Here is a 25,416-nt window from a genome sequence, read left to right on the forward strand (position 1 = left end):
CAGACCATTCTTTATAGGTCTGTTTTACGACTCCTTCTTGCACAGTTGACGACTTTATCCTTGTACCATACTTCATGCATGCCTGCCTGTTCCTACCACACCAGTTCTGTGACTACCTGTTTACATGTCTGCTTGCCCGCCACACAGTGGGTCTCTGCACAGTACGAACTGTCTAGTTCTTCCTATTTCCAATGCCGATCCCTATTTCAATAAAGAAATATCTGGCACGTGAATACCAATACTGTTCCTTCTCCCCTTGACGTAACTGCGATAGGACCCAGGTAGCCCCAGGTTTTGAACTCCACAATAGCCCAGTGTGAGAATGCAAAACGTCCCCCACACAGGTGACCTGGACTTGACCCAGAGCTCCATCAGAAGACAGCCACATTCTGAGGAAGCCTGCAATTGCTAGAATTACCTGGGGGCCCCAGCAAGGGATAAAGTAAAAGGAGCATGTGAATGAGAACAGGACAGGTTTTCTTTGCTCTCATAGGAGGGGCTCATAGAAAACTCATGTAGCTCAGGCCTAACCGCTGGGACCAGGGTGAGTGCAGGGATGCAAGTGATGGCGGGAGCAGTGGAGGGAGTGGGAGGCTGGCTGCTGCCAGCGTTCCCTGAAGGACACACAACCCAAGAACCATAGACAACAATGCCTCCCAGCAGATCCAACCTTTGCCGTGCATGATGAGTTTATAAAACTGTTAAACCACAGAGCAAAAGCCTCATGAAGGAAGGGTCTGTCTTTTGCAGAACCCATCGTAAATGTTCTACTCACGTGGGAACACAGAGTGGAGAAGAACTGACAGCCCCTATGAGTCTGCTGATACACATACATACCCATTTACCAGCTGCTCTTCCCATTCAGTTTTTGGGAATGAAATCCAAAAGTACTCACCGAAAATAATGACTGATAAAGTTGCCAACCCCTCTCTTCCTGGTAGAAGAGTTTCAGCTTGGGGTCCAGTAGGGTAGTAAGATCCCGTGGCAGTGACAGAACAGACGGTTGCTAAGAGGAGTCTCCCACAGTGTCTTGTCCTGTCACGGAAAACCCTGGTTGTGCCCCAGGCTGCCCCTCAACCTCACCCTTCACCTTAGACTGCCTCTTCTCTCCCCTGAGCCTCTGTCCCAGGACTCCCTGAAGCCACGTAGCCTCTCTCTCCTTATGGTCCACATAGGGGCCAGGCACCAGCCCACCAAAGTGACTTCCCTGTCCCTTATAATTTGGGGAGACACACGGCTACCTGGAGGAGGGCAGGAGATCCAACCGCAGCTCTATGAAGGTTTCTATGGAAAAGTACACGTTGAAAATGTAAAGCTCTGGGGAGGTAACTAGATTTACCCAGAGTGTTCTGGCCATCCAGAAACTTCCCAAGCCTGCGATCATAGCTAGTCATGCAGTCAAAAGCAGCCCATGCCTCCAAGGGAGGGGTGGTTAAGAAGCCCAGTTGCCCACACACTGCCCAATGATGACGACTTCCTGTGGCTGAAGTAGCTGAAGACCGTTATGGGAATCTCAGGAAGGCAACAGGGAGAAAGTGCAAGTTGGAGGGAAAGGAGAAGGTGAGCCACATTCAACTTAGATTGAAGAAGATGGGGTTTCGTTCACTTTACTCTGCAGCTTCCGAAAAGGTCTTGTTTCTCTGACTCTATGTTTCTTTTAGTACAAAATAAGAAAAAAAAAAAGAAAAAAATCAACCATACACATTTAGTTTTAGTTTTTTAATTTTCTCACCTCCTAGGATCTTTACAAACATTATTTCATTATAGAACCTAAAACTGTTGTTTTCAGTGCTGTTATTCTGGGTTATTTTCTCTCATTTCTTTCCAGGGATTTTGTTCTGAAAAATCCTGTCACACTGGATTCCCTTGCAATCCAGGGACCACTTGGCTCCCCAGCTGTCTCCTGAGTCTGCACGGGCCCGACGCGCAAAGCTAAGTCTGTTTTCATGTTTGGGTTACGGATCCATTTGGAGGAGGTATTCATTAAAGACTTTCTAACTAAAATAATCATGTCTTTTTTAAAACCAACACCGAGATATTCTCTATAGGGCTAAGTCTACACTGAAAAATCCTCAGCGTCCTCTAGTTAGAAGCAACTGGCCCGCTCTGCACTGTTTTCTGAATGAGTTCCGGGAAGGCCTCCTCTGTCGGTAAGGAGACCCCGGTTGCCCACCTGCTTGCGGGGCTGGGAGATTTGCAGGGTGTCTGTGAAAGGCTCATCTTTGGGTTTTCCTGGCATTTATGACATTCTTCAATCATAGCCTTTCATCCAAACCACATCCCTCCAGACCTCTAACACCAGTCTCTTTCCTAGGAAATTGGGTAAGTCTTCTAAGCTCCTTCCCTCTGTTTCCAGAAATGCAGCATTTCCAGGCGTGTGTCACGTGCAGTGCATGTTTGAAATCAAGGTGTTATGAAATCCTGCCTTAGATAGGAGTGAGGAGTTGTCTGTTCCTACCGCCTTTGATTAGCAGCTAAAAGAGCAAGACAGCTTAACAGAAGAGCCCATGATATAAAGCATCATTGGTTCTCAGCGCTTATTGCCAACTCTAGTCATGCACGTATGGTCCTAGTGACATCTCACACCTGGAGCGCAGTTCCCAACAAGCGGATAGGGAAGCCTCCCTGTGAAATTTAATGCAATCTGATACAGCGAGTTTCCTTCTTCATCCTGTCTTCCCTCACCTGGGCAGTAGAGCCTTCTCTCCCTTCTCATCAGCAATCGGGATACTTAAGCCCATGATTCAGCCCCACACATCACTGTCAAAATTGCTTTCTGGGGGAAAAAAATCTGTAAACCAATTTATCATAAGGGATGGATAACTGGAAGGATCTTACATTGACACATGAGGGTGGATGGCATCATAATGGAGAAAAAGAGAGCCCTGAACTAAAGCGATCATGAACTTGCAGATGCTGACTGTCGGCAGAGGGAAGGCCATGATGCACTGGAACCTGCACTAACTCTGGGAAGAAGTAGAACATGCAGGACTCTGCCACGCTTGGGCCAGGAGACGGTCGGGGTACATGAGCCACTCCGTTTTACTAACAACCCTGCAGCAAGACGTGAATTTGTTTCTCCAGCGAGCCTGCTTCCTTCTCACAGAGAGCAACCGACGTGCCTGTGTTGACCCTGCAATCCATGCTGGCACTCGCTTCCTGAAGATACATCCTTTCGGAAAGCAAGCCCACACAGCCTTTTCTGGGGGGCGGGCTGTGTGCCCCCCAGAGAAGGACCAGGGCCGCTTGCTTGCTCACCCCTGCCCCCCACCAGATGCTCTGGAAGCAGGAGGCCCCCTGGGCTCTGCGTGCTGAGCAGGGTGCCTGCCTGTAATGTCTAAACAAACAACACTGAGGGGAAATGTCTCGTGGGGGGTGGGGAGTGGGGCCGGGGGCATTCTTTGGGAATCTGGCTACTGTGAGCACACGATCTATCATCTCCCGAGGCGCAGTGTAAAGTACAGTGTGTGGTCCTATTCCCTGGGGTCTTTCTTGGCCTAGAATTGAATCAAGGTCTTTGGGGGCGGGAGGGGGACTGTGATGCGAAACAACTGGTGTGTCCAAAAGTGTGCGTTGTAAATGTTCACGACTGTCCACGGTGAGTTTTTATTTATGAAAAGCCCCAATGCGAATAAACGAAGCATGGGGCAGAATAATGGCGTCCTCAGTGTAATTAGAAAGCCAGGCAGACTGCGCTGGCCATGTGTTCCCTTCAGGGGCCTGAGATGACACAGTGTGTCTGTCACATACTCAGTTGACAGTAAGTGACCCAGTCAATCCCAGGGGCCACCTTCTCATCGGCGTGGGTAGCTGTGCTAATTGCCCCAGTTTCAGCGAAGGTGCTCTAACCCTGACCCATCTGCCCAAGGAGGCGGCCAATGCCCAAAGCGATAGTTCCTCCACCCCAGCATTCCGAAAGACAGGGACCCAGGTGCTTCTTCCAGGTGGCGGCAGCGGCAGTGAACTTGAGGGTGCCGGAGGAACCAGGCACCCTGGTTGTGGGATGGGCTTCCTGCCCTTGAGAAATGTCCATAGCTTACTTTGATCTGGGGAACAGAGGAGACACTTGAAATAAGAGTTTTATTAAGAACATTTTCATTTGAACTTTCTGTTTCTCAGGATTGCCAAATCAGGGCAATGCAGTAGATGCTTCAATAATTCATACATTTGTGAGTGTGAGGGCTCTTTATGGCATCAAGATATTTCCAAGCTGCCCTGGCTGGCATAGCTCAGTGGATTGAGTAAGGGCTGTGAACCAAAGTGTCACAGGTTCAATTCCCAGTCAGGGTACATGCCTGGGTTGCAGGCCATGACCCCCAGCAACCACACATTAATGTTTCTCTCTCTATCTCTTTCCCTTCCCTCTCTAAAAATAAATAAATAAAATAAAAAAATATTCCCAAGCTTATGGCCCCAACTGAGGTTGGTTTACTTGTGCATTATTTAAAATTAATTAATTTTTAAATAAATTAGCAAGCCTTTTATCCCAATAGTGCCCACATTTATTTTAAGATGCTCATACATAAGTGGAAAACATATAATTTATTCAGTCTACAGATGATATTTGGTGTGTGTGAGAATGCGCCGATCATTTCTGTTACTTCTACAGTTCCTGGGGGGCCACTGGGAATCATGAAGGCCTGAGATTGTCATAACAAAGTTTCTCATGGTGTATTGTGAAGACTGGAAAAATCAAGGTGGATGCCACCATGACAGGTGAGTATTAGGGGAAACCACTTCCGAAGGTGCTGGTGATTGAGGCAAGCAGGGTAGGGTCTCTGATGAGTAACTACAAGCTCTACCCTTGCTTCCCTTCTCTTTCATTCACCCTTGATCTGCTACATGACCATGACCTGGGAAATGACATTTTTGCTCGCTGAGCCTCATGTTCTTTATATGGGACATGGTAGGTGGGCTATGCGATAGAACAGCAGTTCTGAATCTTTTTTGATTTATAAATGTAATTGAAATTTTTATGAAGGAAAAAAAGCCATCTTTCTGGAAAATACTTATAAGCACAATGTTCACCTGCAATGCAGGGGACTCGTGGGTCTTCTGAAGTCACGGGAACAGCCTTTCTGGGTGGTGACCGCTGAGGTGCCTCCTGGCGAGGACACTGTGAGTGGCCGTGGGGCTGGGGCATTTGTGCTTGTATTCCGTGTCCCTCCTTTGCAGCGACGTCCCGAGAACCCTTCCAAGGAGGCATCTGGAAAGCATGGCCTGCAGCTGTGCTCAGTTTCAGCTTGTTCCCACTGGTGACCCTGCAGTGCTCTTCTTCTTCCCTGACCCACACGCGCTCCCCCTCCCTCCCTGGCTGCCCCGTGCCTCCCCTGGCCTCGTAGAAATAACGGCGCCACAGGCAAGGTGGTTCCACCCAGGAGGAGGGCCTCAGAGCACGGGCTGTATTAGAACAGCGTCTTTAGCCTCCTTGAAGCAGTTCATCCTCTCCTCCTCACCTGGGTCCCCTTCCCACAGGCCTCTTCATACTTTAGAGAGAGCATCCCATTTACAAGCATCAACCACTTAGCATCTGTCCACCTCTCTGGAGCGGAGACAAGTCAGAGAGAACAGGGAGATGATGGATGCTGGTGTCTTTAAGCGACCACTGAGCTGGCTGCAGGGCCATATGGTCAACATCGTGTAAGGAAAAAATGCAGGGGGTGGTCACAACGTCCTTTCTCACCCAAGTCTCATTCTTTTGGGTTCACAGCAGTCCCCTTACCGTGGCACCTGAGCACCATTTCTTGAGAACCACTCTGGCCATTCTCCCGTTGATTTGTACATCTGTGCTACCCAGCACATCATCTATACCTACTGAAACTAATTATCATGTAGAGGGAAGCTCCTCACCTGTGCTAGCCGCATCTCAAGTACCCAATCACGATGTAGGGTTTATAGCCCAAATCCCCCCATCTGTGGCTGAGGGTCACTTCCAGTGCCAGTCCTAAAGGTGGGAGGGTGACCAGTCAGTGGAGACCAACCTCATGGGTCTGTGCTGAGACAAAGACTCTTGTTTTCATGATCTGCACTTCTGGAATGTTCATTACAGGTTTCAAACCCCTCCACTGCTGTCATCCCCCATGGTCTCAGATATCCCTGTTCAGTAGATAAGATCAGGTCTGTTATCCCAGTTTTACAGATGGCAAAACTAAGGTCCAGAGATATGACGTCACTTCCTGATATCACATCAAACCAGAGAACTGGAGCCAGGGCTCTCGCTTCCACATCTGACCTTTGACATGTGTCCTCCCTCCGAGGACAAGCTATATAATCACAGCAGATTCCCTAAAGTCCAATGTCCCTTACACATTCAGATGACACGCCAAGCTGAGGGAAAACAACAGCAACAACAACAACAACAACGTGAGACCCTGGATGACTGCACGCGGTTAAAAACAGACGCAAGATGCACAGCCGCTCCAAGCCCTAAACACGTCTCCTAATAATCAACAGAAACTGGAAACTGGCTCCTTCTGGACATCACCAAGGTCAAAACGCTGAGGTGGCCACAGCTACCCGTGGCCTCCCTGTTACATAAGAACAAGGGAGAGTTGGAGGAATTCAAAGTTTTCTTTCAAAAGAATAGACATGAAAGTGCATCTCTATCTTCACTCACATTTCAGTGCATCCAAAAACACTAACAAAAATCTGGGAAAAATCGGGCAAAGTCTGGGCCCACGCTCAGCTGGTACCGAGGAGCAAACACGAAATAAGAAGTCTGTTTTGAGCCGTGGTCAAATGGCAACTGCGTAATTGCAAATAAATCCCCTGCATGTTGTTTTAATTAATGGGAAATAATAAGATAACAGTCATGATCACGAGGCTTAACCAACCATACAGTTAAGCCTGCATTTGTTTTCAATTATAGTGAAAACGTATTCAGCTGAATACAGCTTAAGTGGTAATTGCATTCTTTACAAGTTGCTAATAATCTCTGGAATGGCAATTCTAATAAAAATTTTACTCTAATGGGTACATGTCCTGCTTCCTCACATGTCAAGGCCAGGGAAGTCATTAGGAGCACTCACAGCCCAATAGTCTATCTGGAGGAGGCTTGGACCTCTGTCCCCAGCCCACACAGGAACCACTCACTGTGTACTCAACTCGGGAAGCGGCGGGGCCATTTGTGGTTTCATGCTCTTTCCCAGAAATGCTCCTCAGGGGCCGTGCTGCTCCTGGAGAGTGGCTATTTGTCACTGCCTATCGGAGGAGGCCTTTGATAGGCCTTCAATAGGATGCTCAGCCATCCAGGCTACAGGGACTTAACTTCGTTTTGAGATAGGCACTGACCTCCCCTCAAATTTCCAGACATCCGTCTCTGCCTCATGGGTGGGTGGCTGTAGGACTGGACTGACCACAGCAGTCCAGCCCAGGAAAGTGTGTCCGGGGGCACACATGGTTTGACACACTGCGCGTGATGTTCTGAGTCAGGGCAAAATCGTAGGCCTACCATTATGATCCCTTAGTTTCTCATCTCCCACTACTCCTATTTACTCCGTTTCCCCGTCCCCATTTCTCCTTCACTACCGTGCTCCTTCTTTCTTCTCTGCTTCCTTCTGCCAGCCCTGCAGAAGAATTTCAGGGCAGATAACAGACAGATCTTGTCTAAGAGTCAGGGTGCCTTTGTGGGTGGGCTCTGAGCCCTCTCATCTGCCACCTCAGCTCTTGTCACTCTAGTGCTCCAGCTCCGCATCTCTGGGTTCAGGGAGCCATTACAGTTCAGGGAATTAGACTATTGTTATCTCTAGCATCTACCTGAAATTGAGAGGAACACCATGGGAGCTTTGCCCGGAGATGGGGGAGGAGGCTTGATGGGAAAGGAGGGGCAGCATTGTTCAATTTTAACAGAGTCCCACCCTTGATGGGAAGTTGAGTGCTAGTAGTGCTTTTCTAAAGGGAAAGGTACAAAGCTATGCAATGAGTGCGTATTAAACAAACAAATGGGAGTGGAAGTAGTCAAGCAGAACATATGGCGGAGAGATGACTGTACTCATTATGAGAAAGTAGCCATGGCAAGGCATGGGCAACTATTAAATCTGAATGTAAGTTCAAAAGGCAAAGTCAGCCACTGTTCCTAATAGTTGATATCGTTAAATACATCCTCTGCCTTCGGTCATCAGGCCCACACCTGAGATCTTGCTGGTGGAAGAGGTACAGGTAATATCTGGTCTGACTATGGCAGCTTGAACAATTTACCTTCATTTTCTCACCTCTTAAACTGATCTTTGTAAAGGCACTTACCTCTGACCATTGTGATTCCACAAAATTATAACTCAAAACTGATGGAATCTAATGATCCAGTCTTTCCAAAGTGGTGAGCAATCTAGTAGTAGAATTATTCGGATGAACACAGATCGATGAGAAATTCTGTGTGGAAGAGTCACGCACTGAAGAGAGCTAGGAGAGATGTCTTTACGGCTTCTGTGCACCTTCTCCTTCCAGGGCTCCACAGCAGTTTATGTAGCCTTCCTTCCGCCTTCTAACAGCGCTCACCTGGGCCTTAACGAGCTCAACAGGTGTGAAGCGTCCCATAGAAAACCATCACCATGGCTGCAAACCAGCAGCCCCCAGGTCAGGCAAGTGCTAGAGGTTTAGCATGGGGCTGATTAATACACGCTTCCATATACTTAGTCCTGCACTTACTCCCCGAACCACACTGCTGTCGTTACCACAGAACATGGTAGCTCACACAGTGTACCCCAATATTGTCCCACCCGCTGGAATTTCATTGAGTTCTAACTTGAACCAGACACCGTTCATTTCATAGATTCTAATTTGGACTTACCTAAACTGTCTCACCCCAAGAGTACTTTTAATCTCATTTCCCACTGATCCCCAACATGCACTCAGAGTTTCAGCCAGACGTGATAGCTTGCAGTACTGATTTTCTGTGAGTGTGAGAGATTAACAAAAACTTAATGGCCTTAAAACATATCCCTTTATTATCTCACTGTTTCCGTTGGTCTGGAATCCAGGAATGCCTTGGCCGCATCCTTTGCTCAGAGTTTCATAGACTACAACCTGGGTTTTCTCCGTGCTAACTTCTTTTCTGGAGGCTAGGGTCCTTCCGCAAGCTCACCTGTGTGTTGGTAGAATGCAGACTTCGTAGTTGTAGGACAGAAGTCCTGCTTTCTTGTTGGCTCACAGCTGGGAATGCTCTAAGCTCCCAGAGGCCCCATAGTCCCTTGCCAAGGGGAACTCTTACAAATAGTAACATATTTCTTTCAAGCCAGCAGGAGAATCTTTCTCCAGTCTGCTGAAATAGAGTATTATATAAGGGAACACAATCACAGCTGCAATTTTATAACTTTCCCTTTGCCCCATAATCTAAAAATCTCATCATGGAAGTGGCATCCACCACCTCTGACACAGTCTAATGACTAGAAGCAAGTCACAGGTGCCACCAGCACTCAGGAGAGGGGGCTGTGCAAGGGTTTGATTCACGCAGCGTTATCTTAGAGTCCTGCTGGTTATATTGGGTTGCCCAAAAAGCCTATTCCGTTTTCCCTGTAAAATTAAAGATATTTTTCATTTTCACCAATAACTTTATTGATTGGGGTATTTTGAGCATGTTGGCTGTCTCCCGCTATTGGCTCCTAATGGGTAGAGGCCAGGGGTGCTGCTAAACATCTTCCTATGCATAAGACAGCCCCACGGCAAAGACTTATTCAGCTAAAATGTCGATAGCACCAAAAAACTTTTGCAAATTACTTTTGACATGTTCAGTCAGACACAGTACCTTCTCCATACACTGCACAAATCTTTTTTTTTTTTTTTTTTTTGCGTTTCAGTTGCATTTTCAGCTTTCTGGAATTAATAAAGCAGAAAAGGCCAAATATGTTGCAAGTCTTCTTCTATCTTCACTATTAAAAGTATTAAAATGGCTGCACAAAAAATTCACCAATTTTGATACTTTTTTAAATGCATGCTGATATGACAGCTGTCAGAATACAATCTAACAAAGTTATTTCAAATGAACTTACAGAGAACTAAGCACTACTAGAGCCTTCGTATGGCGAAAACTAAACTAACTTTTGTGCCAACCCAGTACTTATCATCCCTACAACTTCTTTTTACCCCTTTTAGACCTGAGTTTTGCTCTTCCTAGTAATTGCCTTCGCCTTTCCCTGCCTACCCCTGAACCCATCACCTTCACAGATGACTTGAAGGTAGAGTTTGCTCACTCTACCTTCTGGGCTTCCACTGCACGTAAAATCCTTGAAAGTCACTTATTTGTTCTGGGATGAATTTGAGTTTGCAAGATCTTCTCCGAGGAGGGAACTACATTATGTTCCATCTCATATCCCCTTCTCCTCCCCAACCCCCACCACAGCACCCTGCACGGAGTCTTCTACGTAGGCGGTAACTGGCAAACAAACACCAGTGGAATTCAATAAATTGGACCAAAGCACAGAATTACAGAATCTGCAGGGTTGGAACTGAGCTTTGAGGTCATCTAGACCAAACTCTCTCTCTTATTGCTCTTGGCTGGAGGCTATTGGCATCTCTTCACGTTTCTATGTCCCATCTGCTATCAAACATTTTTATGACATTTATTTCCTCATTACAGTCCTTATTGTGCTTTATTTATATATCTGTGAGGCACACAAGAGTTGGAAATTCTCCCCCCTTGCAATCTTTTCTTCCCCAGAGCCCCAGCCAGCCCAGACTCCCTGTGCCCGTGACAGGTCTCCAGGGCTCCCGTGACAGCGTTACTCCCCACTTCCCCATGTCTCTTCTGTCTCCTCTGTACCTCCACCATCAATTTCAAACTTCCTGTCCTGACATTCAAGGCCTCCTTACACTTTGAGTCTGTCTTTATCACCTTCGTTATTTTTCCAACATCTCCCTCCCTAGCTCCCTCTCCAAATTCTGGGCATTCCTCCAAGTTTCTCAATATTCCTGGAATCATCATCCCCCATTCTCCCCTCCCCCACTTTCCCCATCATTTGTCAAGCTTTCTCTCATTTATCTTCTGTAATCCTAAAAGCAAAATTGAAGTAATTCTATGTTGACACAATAAACAGATACACATTTAATGTACTGTAAGTTAATGTTGCCCATGGCCGTTTGACCATTGAAATATATGCAGGACAAATGTGAGAATGCCTTAACCTCTGCCACAGTGAAGATCATAAGCAGCTGCCAATGTTGGACATGGTGATGTGGGAAGGAAGTCTACAGTGGACCAGAATTAAGTTGTTTTGATTTGCCCATGTGATTGACTAACTCAAGAAGAATAAGAATAATTTGGGGCTAACTATATCACCCTAGTAGGTCTGTCATCATTTCAGGTAAAGTGCAGGCTAGGCAATAGGATATTTTTTAAGGTTAGTTCTCATAGTCACCAGCTGGTATGATTTGGGGTAAATTCCATCAACCCTCTGACATTCAGTTTCTTTACTTCCGAATGCAGATGGTCTTAAAGATAATATCTAATAATGTCAGTTAAATAAGTTAACATGTAAGAAAATGCAACAAACTGTAAAATGCTTATGAATGGCCCTTCTCATCTTATAGCAGCACTTCTGAGCTCAGCTTGTGTCAGATCATGAGTTGTGATCAGCTACAGGAGAGCCACATCTTTCTCATGGGACCTTGACTTCTTCATCTTTAAAACTGGGGTGATAAGTTCTGCCTCCTATATCTCAACAAGCTTTGTGGAGATGCCATAAAAGGAGAAATATGAACATTTCAACTACGAAATGTGTGAAAGCATAATGTGTCGTTTCTATCATAGTTGACGGCTCTGCCATCCCAGAAGCGCATAACACGAACCGTCTACACTTCCTCTGTCTCCTCTACGTGGGATGCTCTTTGCACTGCCCCACCGCACTGGACGCACCTGCATTCACGTTTCAGGCCCCAGATAGTCCTCCTTTCCCTGCATTATGTCATCAGCCCAGCTCAGAGACCTCCTGAGCTCTCGTTCATTGTACACCCCAGCAAAGGGACATGAGGCTGCCACAGCCCCCACCTAGGGACGCCTAGCCAGATGTGTGTTTGAAGCTGAGTTTAGGAGCAGTCACAGGTTGGCTTTGCCCAACAGCAGGGAAGTCTGGAAAATATCCAAACACAATCATTAATGCCTCTTATAACCTGAGATTTTCAAGTCCCTGGCTTCATAGATGGCTTCCACTATTCTTTTTATTTTTAATTTTTAAATAGACTTTACTGATTATGCTATTACAGTTGTCACATTTTTTCTCCCCCTTATTCCCCTCCATCCTGTACCCTGACTTCCACCATCATTCCTCCACCTTAGTTCATGTCCATGGGTCATACAAATAAGTTCTTAGGCTTCTCCATTTCCCATATTATTCTTAACCTCTCCCTGTCTATTTTGTACCTACCATTTATGCTTCTTATTCCTTGTACCTTTTCCCCCATTCTCCCCACTCCGCATCCCCACTGATAATACTCCATGTGATCTCCATTTCTGTGAATCTGTTTCTGTTGTTTCCTCAGTTCATTTTTTTTAGGTCCAATTATTGATAGTTGTGACTTTATTGTCACTTTACTATTTGTATTTTTGATCTTCTTCTTTTTCCTAGGTAAGTCCCTTTAACATTTTATATAATAAGGGCATGGTGGTGGTGAATTCCATTAGCTTCACCTTATCTGGGAAGCACTTTATCTGCCCTTCCATTCTAAAGGATAGCTTTGCTGGATAGAGTCATCTTGGATGTAGGTCCTTGCCTTTCATGACTTGGAATACTTCTTTCCAGCCTCTTCCTGCCTGCAAGATTTCTTTTGAGAAATCAGCTGATAGTCTTATGGAAACTGCTTTGTTGGTAACTCTCTCCTTTTCTCTTGTTGCTTCTAAGATTCTCTCCTTCTCTTTCATCTTGGGTAACTTAACAGTGATGTGCCTTGGTGTGTGCTTCCTTATGTCCAACTTCTTTGGCACTCTCTGAGCTTCCCAGACTTCCTGGAAGTCTATTTCCTTTGCCAGATTAGGGAAGTTTTCCTTCATTATGTGTTCAAATAAGTTTTCAATTTCTTCCTCTTCCTCTTCTCCTTCTGGCACCCTATAATTCAGATGTTGGAATGTTTAAAGTTGTCCCAGAGGCTCCTAAGACTCTCTCTCTCTCTTTTTTTTTTAAATTCTTGTTTCTTCATTCTGTTCTGGTTCAACGCATTTCTTCATTCTGTTTCAAACCATTAATTTGTGTCCCAGTCTCCTTCCCATCACTGTTGGTTCCCTGTACATTTTCCTTTATTTCACTTTTCATAGTCTTCACTTTTTCCTCTATTTTGCAACCATACTCAAACATATCTGTGAGAATCCAGATTACCAGTGTTTTGAACTCTGTGTCTGATAGATTGGCTATTTCTTCATCACTTAGTTGTATTTTTCTGGAGATTTGATCTGTTCTTTCATTTGGACCATATTTTTTTTTGTCTGGGTGCATCTGTTTTGTAGTAAGGGGCAGAGCCTTAGGAATTCACCAGGGTAGGGCAACCCAGGTTGCTGCATCATGGCACTATATGTTGGGGAGGGGTCTGAGAGGGAACAATGTCACTTGCTCAGCTCTCTGCCAGCTTCTAGTCACTTCCTCTGCTACCCACAAGCAAATTGGGCCCTTCTGGTTCTGATTCCCAGGTGGGTGGTTTTGCATATGTTGTAGGATCCTGTGAGTCTCTCCAACGAACTCTCTTGTGAGGCTAGGAGTTTCTCCTGCCATCACAACCCTCACAGGCCTTTTCAGTCAGAAGTTTTGAGGGTTTATTTGCCCCACACTGTAACCCTGGGTTGTGTGATCTGTCTTGCTTCCCAGTTGTTCCTCCCAGTTTATCCACATGCAAATGTGGGACCACCTGCTCCACCACTCACTGCCTCACCTGGTCCTTCAGCTGCAGCCTTGCTGTGAGTCCTCTCCACCCTGGTTGCCCATCTCCGCCCCCTCCTATCAGTCTAGATGAATAATTCCTTTTTTAACTCCTTGGTTGTTGGACTTCCATACAGTTTAACTTTCTGGCATTTCTGGTTGGTTTTTTGTTTGCTTGTTTTTCAATTTGTTGTTGTCCTTCTTTTGGTTCTGCTAGGAGGCAAAGTGTATCTACCTACACCTCCATCTTAGCCAGAAGTCAGCTTCCACTATTTTTTATATTTGCAAGATACGAGCTACAAATGCTGCAAGATTGGCAATTATATTTTATTTCTATAAAAGCAAGTGTGTTTACTTAATGACAATTTTGATATGCAAGTGATATGCCATTCTGAGATGAATCTGTACAAATGAAAATAGGTAAAAATCTATAATTTGGTCAATTTAAAACTTGATTTCCAACATCTTCAGACTTCCTTTTATTGAAGATATTTCCTGAATTGAATACTTCCAGCTTTATTCATAAAAAAGGTATTAAACCAATTTTATTGATTTTTAAGGTCAAATCCCTTTTGAGAGTTTCAAAGCTTCAGCGGAGTTTGATGTGGAAGTCTCTTCCAGATAATGTTCTTTCATCTTTAATCTTATTCTTCTGTTAATGTGTGTTTAATATCCACATATTCAAATTATCAAAGTAATAATATAATTTATCTTTTCAGCTTCCTAGTTTATTCTTCACTTTGTAGTGAGGCAGGCAGAAAAGACATAACACAGGATGATGCCTGGAATCTGCCCAAACAGGGAGATTTTTTCCTTCTCAACCTAACCTTCCTTACCTTGATGTTAGCGACTATGAATAGTTTGAATCAAATTCTCAGATTTTATCCATCTACTTACTTACAATATTTCTGATTCCATTCTAGTCTAGTCTCTTTTTATCGTTGCTAATTGTTCCCTTTATTGACTTTTAAAATCACATGAAAAGAGACTTGTGTTTCCCCTGATTGGCCCACATCATTCACACCCACTTTCCACACACACGCCTGCCCTCCATGTCACTGAGTTTAGGGCATAATTTGCTAATTTGGAGATTCCAGCCACTGGTAACTGAGTAAGGAAACCTGTGATCTCCCAGGTTCTCTTCAGATGAAGCAATATTGCAATTCTAAATTAGAATTATTTAAAAGATTAATTGGAATCTTCGCCTAGCCTCAGTATTTGGGAGAACTTGTGGGTTGAAAGGACTTTAGCTCCACGAAACTGCAGATTCCACTTCTTTATTTTTTTAATTTAATCTTAATTGTATTTCTTTTCCATTACTACTTAGTCCCTTTATACCCCTCTCCTCCCAGCAATCACCACACTGTTGTCCATGTCCACGGGTCCTTTTTCCTTTTTGCTCAATCCTACATGCAGAGGTAGGAAAACAAATGCACAAAAACAGCACAATAGTTAGGAACATTACTTTCTATTGTGTGCAACAAATGACCACACCCCTATCAGCCTAGAGCCACGCTCCTGTACTATGTCACTATTCCCTCAGGTCTGAGGTCTGGGCCCAGTGGGCGGGTCCTCTGCTTAGGGTCCCACAACACAAAGTCAAGTGGGGGCCAGGTGGGGCTCTCATTTGCAGGCCCTAAGGAAGAATCTGCTTCTGGACTCTCTCAGGCTGTTGGCCAGATTTAGTTCCTTGTGGTTGTTGGTTGTTGGACAAAGGACCCATTTCCTGGCTGGCTTTGCTCAGGAGTTGCTCTCTGATCCTAGGGCCACCCACATGCTTCCTCTTGCTTTCCATGTGGCCCATCCATGTTCATACAGCCACAACCCATCCAGTCCTCACACTTCAGATCTCTCTGACCACCCTCCTTACACGTTTGAGGACTTATGTGGTTATATCAAGTCCACTTGGATAAACTCCCTGTTTTAAGGGCAACTCTGCCATATAGCATCATACAAAATCACAAGCATGATGTAGCTTCTTATGCATAAGTGTGAAGATTAGGTCGGGGTAGCTGGGGAAAAGGAGATCATTTTTAAAATTTCGCCACCACACCAACATACGTATTGTCCCAGGTTTTGAGGAAGCCTCAGATACCAAAAGGTTTCACCTAGAAGATGACACCTCCTGAGAATAAGACCTTGAGTGAGAAGGAAATTCCCAGTAAACAGATGGGAGTATTTGAAACTGCAATGATGAATTCTCTGCAACGCTACTGGAATGAACCTACAGTAAAGGCACGGAAGACCTAACAAGGGGAGAAAGAAACAAGGAAAAAAATAAACACAGTTCTATTAGGAAGGATCCAGAAATATCAGGCCTGGTGTTCAATACACTCACACGAACTCCATGCAACAAATGAAAGCGATGAGCCTGGAAGGGAAGCCGTGCAAGTGCATAATCAGCGAGGAGCCCGGGCGCGCGGCGACGGGGAGGCGGTGAGCACAGAACACAACGTCCTGACCGAGAATTCCCAGATGATGGAAAACACCAAGTAAACAAATACCCAGCTCAGAGCCAACAAGCGGCTTCAAGGCCGAGAAGTTCCAAGATTTAGAGAGTGGGTGGGGGTGGTAGGGTGGAGTCCAGACCTTCCGCTATAGGTCCATCCAGTAAATTGAAAGGAGAAAAGCACATATATTAGCCGTAATACATAAGTGAGTAGGACAGGCAAATAATCCCATTAAAAGGAAATGTAGGTAGCAAAGCTGAAAACTAGATACCCTACCCTAGACATCTTTTACTCTTCAGTCTTCCAGAACATTACTGGGATTATATGTCTCTACCTTCTACTTAATTCCAAGGTAATGGATTGTAAAATGTCAAAGGTGGTAAGAATCCTTAAGGATCATCTGGTCTAATCACTCTTCATAACCTGGACGTCAAGGACTAGAGAAAGTAAGAAACATATCTGGGTCAAGCACTGAACCTCAAGAACAGCCAGTTCCAGGGATGGAAGACTTCTATGTCCCAGCCTGGAGGCTGTGTTCTTCTCTTTTAATAAACTAGCCATCAAAGGTATGTCCTATGCTGTTTAGCAAACAGCAGCTAAAAAGTAGGTTCTGCCCAAGGCTGTATACTCTGTAAAACATCATTGTGGGCCTTCTTTCAGGACTTTTATACAAGCTTATACCTCTATGTTTCATTCCATCCCTCCTCCTCCTTGAGCACAACGTTAATTTTTCATGCAAGATTTTACTTCAGCTCCCAATCAATTAACTTCTTTTTTGTCCAATGGCTTTTAAATTATAAAGATTTCTGTGGTAGTCAGAGTAGGTCTTATACCTTCATCAAACGAAAAATATTTTAAACGACTTTATATGTTAAATAAAAGTATATTCCCCATCACGTACTATTAGCATGAAATGTGGAGATGAGTGAGGAGATGCAAGGTCTATGCTGGAACACACCCATCCACTTGGTAACTAACGAGATGAATGAAAATGCACAAGACCTTGCATTGTCAGGCCTCAGTGCTCATCTGTGAAAGGCAGAAGTAGGAGAGACTTATGTGTAATGTCCTGTTAGTGCTAATAAACAGTGCGTCTAAGAATGCAAGTGCCATGTGGATGGACGGTGAGCCGTGCACTGCAGGCTTTAAGGGTGCCGTTCTCCCTGCAGTCTGTGTGAACAGGCCCCCCCCCCCCCCAGAAAAATAAGACAACTGTGATGTTATATATGGTGTTATAGTGTAAAAGTGCATCTCAAAAGGCAACACTTAAGAACATTTTTAAAAAGGAAAGATAGTATTAGACCACCCCTCCCAATAATCAGCTCACATTTGGCTATCATTTTCCATGGTGGTGGAAAAGAGTAAAACATACTCCTTTTGTTCTGGCTGAGAAGAGCCCTTGTACTCTTGAGATACCATCTTAATTTAGTGAGAATCGTGCTGAGTTGCTGTCCAGCTTGCAGTCAGGGGCATGTGGGAAAGAGCCCAACAGCAGTTGGAGAAAGGAGAGTGTGTAGTGACGAGCTCAGACGTCTAAACATAGATAGAAGCGAAGCCAAAAATTGAGGAGGAGATTACACAGGGAGCAGTCCAGTGGAAAGGCTGATATTCTGTAGGCATGGTGACAAAAACAAAAATTAAAAGTGCTCAAAATTAATCCAGCCAATTTTACTATGAATAACATGGTCTAATTGAAAAGAACTCAAGTTAAAGGCACATTACCACATGTGCGTGTCCTTCTATATTGATTATTTTAATGGCTAACACTGTTTTGAGTTATGTCTATGAGAAAGATTCTTCTCCGATTTTGAGCTCACCTTGGGCAGTCAAAGTCATGGTGAAAGATATTCAAGGCCTCCACTCCAAGAGAGGCAGACACATTAACAGAGAGAGTTATGGATTAAGAGAGAGAGGGAAACAGAGAGAGAGAGATCCAAAAACCTTTCAAGAATTTTTTTGCAGATTTATTTTTTTAATATTATCTAGTTTTAGAATAAATAATCAAGTAGGGAAGTCCAACGATTTTAAAGTTAGGAAATCAGGTTCAACTTGACTCACACCCTAAGATGACCCACACACTTCGGCCTCTATAGCTGCATCAATGTCAAATATTTCCTTGGACAAGGTCTAGCCTGGGCCACTGGAGGGGCGGTGTCATTTTCTGCTCGAGAACCACTGGTCACAGCAACACTGTGGCACTTAGCAGTGAAGGGGTAGCAGAGCGAAGCAGCCACATCTAAAAGGAAGGTCCTGCTTCGGTTCTGGGAAAGCATCCTCCCTGAGGCTGTTTGACAGACACCATAAGTCACTTATCAGAAAGTAAGCTGATTTCACACATTTTTCTTTTATATTCCTCAGAATCAAGCTATAGGGAGAGTGAGCCCCTTATTCACCAGCATATATTTATTAATTCAAAGATACACATGTGATGAGCTAGGTGCTGGAGAGGAACACGCTTGGGAACAGATAGAGCCATTCTGCTTACCAAAGTATTGAAACAGGATAAAATTTACGGTGTTCTCAGGAACCTTAATAAAAAGAAAGGACATGGGATCTTGGATGCTGTGGATCCCGCCTACTGCAATGGGAGAAATGTTTTTGAATGTCCCTCCCACTGCTGACCTGTAGCCACATGAGGATGAAGAGAAATGAGATAAGAGCTCCAAGGTGCATAGCTCTCGGCTCCTGTTATCAAATGGACATGCCTTGGCTTGCCGCAAGGGCTCACGTGTTTCCAGTTGCCCAATTCCTTTCCTTTATGTGAAGTCCCCCTTTCCCACATGAAGCACATTGGTTTATGAAGGGGCCAGTCTGTGTATTTCGGGTACATACGTGACATATCCAGAAACAAGCCCATTTCTGCAAGGTTGCTCACTCCTTGCTTCAACCCCCAGAATCTAAATCCAGAAGATGATGCCTGAGGGTCCAAGCGGGGAAGGGACAAAGAGCCTTAGCATCCAAGCAGAAAGTCGGTCATTAAGTGTCTGCTGCTGTTTTCCCGCCCAGTTATCTCGCCTGTGCCCCCTGGTCCAAGCCCTCTGCTACCACGCCTATCCTGTTAGAAATGTCAGTGTTTGGGGGCATATTTACTTAGCCATCTACTTACTGGCTCTGGGATTCTATTTTGTTAGACCCTGTCGTCACCACCAGGATGCAAGCCAATGTTTGTGCTGGGTGGGAGTTAGAGGGAGGCATAAACAGAATCAACCCTCTTGTGCTTTAGAAAATCAGGCTAGAATTATATACATATTTCATGTCAGAAAAATAAAATGTGTCTTGGCGGTGGAAGGGAAGTTGGAGCGCTTGGAGGGGGAGTGGAGAGCTGGCTGAATTGCTCCCCTTTTCCTTGGCCCCCCGCCCGACAATCATTCAACCCTTTACTCTCAGAGTCGGCTCCTTCCCCCTCTCTAAGGCCTCCCCAGAGCCGCGGCTTCCTTGCCCTCCTCCTGCGCAGGTCCTCAGAACCCAGCAGGACTTGAACAGGAGGGGCACCTTTACAACATGGCGCTCGTTCCCCACGCAGTAAGTAAGGGGTGGCTGTTCAAGTCCTGGAAGGGACTGCCTTAACCCGGCCCAGAGGGGAAAGCAAGGCTCAGCTTGCAAGGCTGAGTCACAGGAAAACCACATGAGCTAAATGAGGCCACACTTAGGAATTCACCTCTTTGGAAACAGAAATCCCATTTCACAGATTTGCAGAGCACTGAGATGGTTATCTGCTAAAAATATATATATTTTGCTACATTTCCCCACACTCAGTTGTTTCTCTCTGACTTGAGTGGTTCTGTCTCTGTAATTTCTGGTGTTCTCAGGGACCCCTCCGAATGGCATCCTCTTCTGAACTGTTGCCTGCTCAATGTGGGGCCCTTGCTCCTGTCCTTTAGCCCCGCCCCTCCACTCACAGCTCCCGTGCCTCCCGTCTGTCCCTGAGAAGGACATCCTGTTGTACGCGGTGCCCCTCCTCAGGCCTCAGACTCCTGAGAAAGTGCTCGTCTTCACCAGGGTCTTAGAAACCCTGAAGACCTCTGGTGATGGGGCTGCTCATGTTCATGTGACCTCTAGATGCTGGCTCTAGGAGGCATAGAGGAATCTTTTCAGACCTACATGGCAGCTCCTAGCCCATGACTTTCCCACCCTCCTCCTCATTTGAGACTCAGGCCACCAGCATGCTGTCCTCATCTGTGTGTCTGTCATCTGCCAGCCTCCGGGTAGGTCACTTCCTCATACTTAACACCTCTTTATAACCTGGCAGAATGTATTACTCTTCACCTTAAATCCTAAAATGCAGTGGTGACTTCACCAACCACACCTAGAACCTTGCTAATTCGAATGGCTTCAGACAGTACTCCCCATCTAAACAATTCGCTACAGCCAGACCCTAGAATTCTTCATCTCTTAAAGCACCCTGACCCCCATTAATATGTCACCTTTGGAACCCCACCCTTCCAGCTTTGTTTAAATAGTACAACAATGAAGTTTAGCAGAGAATGATATCATTCAAATTCAGGGGATGGATCCAGATATCAAAATGGACACAGACACTATAGTTAGGCCCAAAGAAAATGCTTGGTTTGAAAAAGGGAAAAGCAGTGGGAAGAACAAGAGAAAATAATATGAGTATTGATGGCCTTTCCTCCTATAAAAAATGTCTGACCCCTCTGTGTTGGGAAAGAAAATGTAGCACTCAATAGCAAATAAGTGGGAAACATTTAACTCCTTTGTCAGGAAAAGAGAGCATTTCTGCTGGGTCACCATAGACTTACAGGAAAGGATAAAACTGAAAGTTTCATATGTCATGATTTCTTGGGCTGTCTGTGGTGAAGAACACACTTCGCGCCAGAGTGCCATGACTTGTGTACTCAGCGTCTGCTCCACGGCCAGTCCACCAAAGGAATCTCAAGGTCAAGTGTTCCATCCCATTACAAATGTGTGTGGACTGTTCCAGATTGCCACACTTTCCTTCTGACATGATTAAAATAGGAGGCTGGGAAACTTGCCTTATCTGGAGTTGAGTCCAGGATCTTGGCATTGTCCAAAGCAACCCAGGAATTCAAGTTACACTAATGAAGTCATCCTTCCTGTGCCAAAAACAACTTGTGATGGGTCTTCTACACTTGCTTTATAGGCCATACATTCTCCCCCAAATGTGAGTGCTGATGAACTAGAATCAACTAATTTCCGAGAAATTTTAGGGCAAGGGAATAGCCCCAGACACTTCTGAATTCTTCTGACTTTTTGTTGAATGGCTACAGCTCCCTTCAGCTCTGTGTTGTCAGCAGAATTCACCAGTCTGTATCACTTTTTATAGATTGTGAACTAGGAGGACCTCAAGCCTGATCCCCATCGGGCCCCAGTAAATCTCACAGCACACAGTTGAAGACACTCCTCCGGGCTTTGTTTTTCTACCCATCTATCATCTCCTCCTATGCACTCTGGATACTGGCAGAACTTCTTTTCATCTGAGGTTTACAGCAGGATTTTTTTGTAAACATCTGCTGAAGATCCAAATAGGTACGCAGGATCCAACTTGTCATGTGACCTCCAGGAACATCTCACTACATTAAAACAGGGTTGTTTCTCTGCTCGAAAGACTGCATTTCCTTCCTGCGTGTGCCCAGTTAGCGCCTTCCTTCTTACACACCAGCCCTATGGGATTGCTTCACCTCGGCTGCTCCTGTCTACTTAAAGTGCAAACACTTCATTTCTTCTTTTATTTCAGCTTGAAATAATGCTATTCAAGGTAGGAAGATAATAAAGCAATCACCAGCTTTACCTCCATTTATTTGAAGACCATTGTATTTTGTTACCAGTTGGGTTTAGAGGTTCTCGGAACATTTACTTGGAAATCTCTTGGGATATTTGTTTCTTAAAATGGTCTACTCCTAGGATCCACACAATAGTATTATTCTTATATGAAGACCAATGCCTCATTCCATAGGGTTGAATGAGAAATAAACCCACATGCATATCCCAGTTAGACCAGGACTTCAGAGACAGTTTCTATACGCAGCTGCCTACTTCGGCCTCTCACCCCAGGAGATGCGTGTTGTGTCTTCCCTTCAGGAGGGCAATTAGGGGCGCCCCGTCACAGTCCCTCACACCGCAGGTGAAGAAGACCACGAGACAGAGAGGTCTTACCAATGCTAGTGGGGGTGGCCCTTGGGCTTCAGCTCTTCTGTTTTTCCCTGCTCCTTTGTAGAAAACAAAACAAAGTGGGAAACACTAAAAAATATAAAGAAAGTGATAATGAGAACTCAGAATCCACAGCCATGGTAACTATTATTCATGTTTTGATCAGAGTAGTGTTTTATTATGAAATTTGATGTTATATAATTTGAGTTATAATTATATAAAAGTGCGTATTGGTTTCTTTTTTATATATAATGATATAATACACATCTTATCCAACATAAAAAACTATAATTAACACATTTTTATTATTATTTAATACATTATTAGCAAGTGCACCACAATTCAACTAATCACCTTGATTTTCTAGAAATTTTCAGTTTTAAATATAAGTACCATTGAGGTACATTTTCACAATGGAATTCTATGCAGCAGAAAGAAAGAAGGAGCTCCTACCCTCTGTGACAGCATGGATGGGACTGGAAAGCATTATGCTAAGCGAAATAACCCAGGCGGTGAAAGACAAATACCACATGATCTCACCTTTAATAGGAACCTAAACAACAAAACAAACAAACAAGCAAAATATAACCAAAGACACTGAAATAGAGGCCAGGCTGACAGTGACCAGAGGAAAGAGGGGAGGAAATTTCAGGGGAAAAGGGGAAGAGTTTACAGGAACAAATATAAAGGACACAGGGACAAAAACTAGGGGGTGTGGAAATGGGAGGGAGGTGGGGAGCACTAGGGGGGTGGGCTGGGATGGGAGTAAAAGACAGAAAACTGTACCTGAACAACAATTAAAATAAAAATAAATAAATAAATAAGGATAAGTGCCATTGATATAACAGTAACCAGAAGCAACAATGATATCATATTCTCCAGCACACAGCTATATTTAGATTGTCCTAAGACTGTCCCTTACTCTGCTCTAGAAACCGGTTCAAGATAACACTGAGTTTCACTGTCATGTTTTCATCACCTCTAATCTGGAAAGGTTAGCTCCTCAGTCTTTATTTTTCACGACACTGAGACATTTGAAATAGCCCAGGCAGGTGTTTTTGTGAAACGTCTCTCCATCTGGGTTTTGCTGAGTTTGCTCAGAATCGGATTCAGGGTAAGCATCTTCGGCAGGAATGCCCCAGGGGCGATGCGTCTTTCTCAGTGCGTCACAGCGTGATGTCATTGTGGCTTCTTCTGGTCATGTTAACTCCGATCGTTCGGTGACAGTGATTTTTCCATGTTTCTCTGCTGTAAAGGCAGCTTTTCGCTTTGGCAATTAACAAGTTATCTGCGGGGAGACTGTGTAAACACGCTGTCCCTCAGCAACCCTCATCCATGGGTTTTAGCACCCATTTTGATGTGTCTGAAATAATGATCTCTATGATGGTTGTAAAACAATGATTTTCCTAACTCTAGAATTCCTTCTGCATTTATCATTTGCCATTTTTGCTGTGACAAAAGCCTTTACGCTTTCTTGCCATTTTGTTTGTTTGTATAGAGTCAGCCAGGCATTTCTTCCTTTATATTTTTTAGTCTCAGAATGGATATGTGGATTCTTTTTATGTTACACGTACTTTAATTTACTATAATCAGTATTCATTTTGATTCTGAAATTGCCCCTGATTTGGTTAATGGAATCTCTGAAAGGCTTGCTTCTAAGTTCATCGAGCATATTTCCATCATTATTTTCTTAGCCCTTGTATTTTGCTTTTCCCACAAAGGAAGTTCCAGATTTTTCTCATAGTTACATTGCTCTCATTCCGAGATTGGTCATTTTTCCAAGGAGCCTGGATTTCTTTGAGGGGAAATAGAATTAATTCTAATTGTTTGAAAAGCAAAATGTTTTGGTTTTCATTTTCTTTGGTTATTAGTGAAGTTAAATTTTTCTCTAAAATGTATCCCCTGCTTACATTTCCTCTTTTGTTATTCTCTTTTTAATTGGAATAATATTTTTGAGAATACCTAGAATACACACTAAGAATGACATGTATATTTACATTGAGATTAAACCATCTGTTTCTCAGGAGGAAATGAGTTTGCAATTTCACTGTTCTAAATGGCAGTGGAATCCCTCAAAACACTTTTCACAAAACCATGAAGGACATATTGCAGAACTCAGTCATATTTTAGAACACCACCTCGATAGTCAAATTCCAAACTTCAGCCTCTGCGAGCTGGCCCAGTCCTGTGCTCTCTGCACACAGAGGCCAGGGCACAGTTGCTTGGGGCAGCGTCGGGGGCTGGGGAGAGATGTAAAATCTTCGCTGGCCGAAACGGCAGTGAGGCTTGGGGCAGGAAAGGGTAAGTTTGAAGACAAAGGAAGCTGTGGCCGTGGAAGGAGGCATCTATGCAAGGGAAAGGGACGGGTTATTTCAGAAGCAGTTGTGCAGAGAAAGAAAACGCTCTTTCTCCAGAAGTACCAGTTGGAAAAGAAATCACAAAACAGAGTGGCAACTTGTGAATAAAGAACTTTACCTTTCTGGACAACTATCACGAGCGTGAAACATTCTGTAAACACATATGCATGGGAGAGATCATCCCTCTGCTTGCCTGGAAATATCTGAATTACATGGTAGTCACTCTTCAAATGAAACGACAGTGAGAAAATTAAACAGCAGATTCTATTCTGGGGCACGCATAGCCACCATAAAGTCACATGTGAAACTTCAGATGTCATATCTGAGATGTTTTACTGTCAGAAACTCTTTCGCCTTACCCACAACATCGATGACCTCCCAGGATGCCCCTGCTTGGCACGAGATGCGGACGTGACCAAGCGAACTCTCCACCCCCCTCAACCGACCTGTCACCTGGGCGCCCGCCACCACTGGTCCTTCAGCAGCTGCTGAGGCTGCAATCTCTTGACTTCCCACTTCCTGGGGACTCTTAGCCAGAGACGCAAGTGCCATCAAAACCCTCACCAAAGTTTTCAGAGGGGAAGGGAATTAATTGATTGTATTCCTCTCACTACCTTGCTTTTTTTTCTTTCCATTGCTTTTCCCTTC

This window comes from Phyllostomus discolor, chromosome 6 (genome assembly GCF_004126475.2).
Source record: "Phyllostomus discolor isolate MPI-MPIP mPhyDis1 chromosome 6, mPhyDis1.pri.v3, whole genome shotgun sequence".
NCBI lineage: Eukaryota > Metazoa > Chordata > Mammalia > Chiroptera > Phyllostomidae > Phyllostomus > Phyllostomus discolor.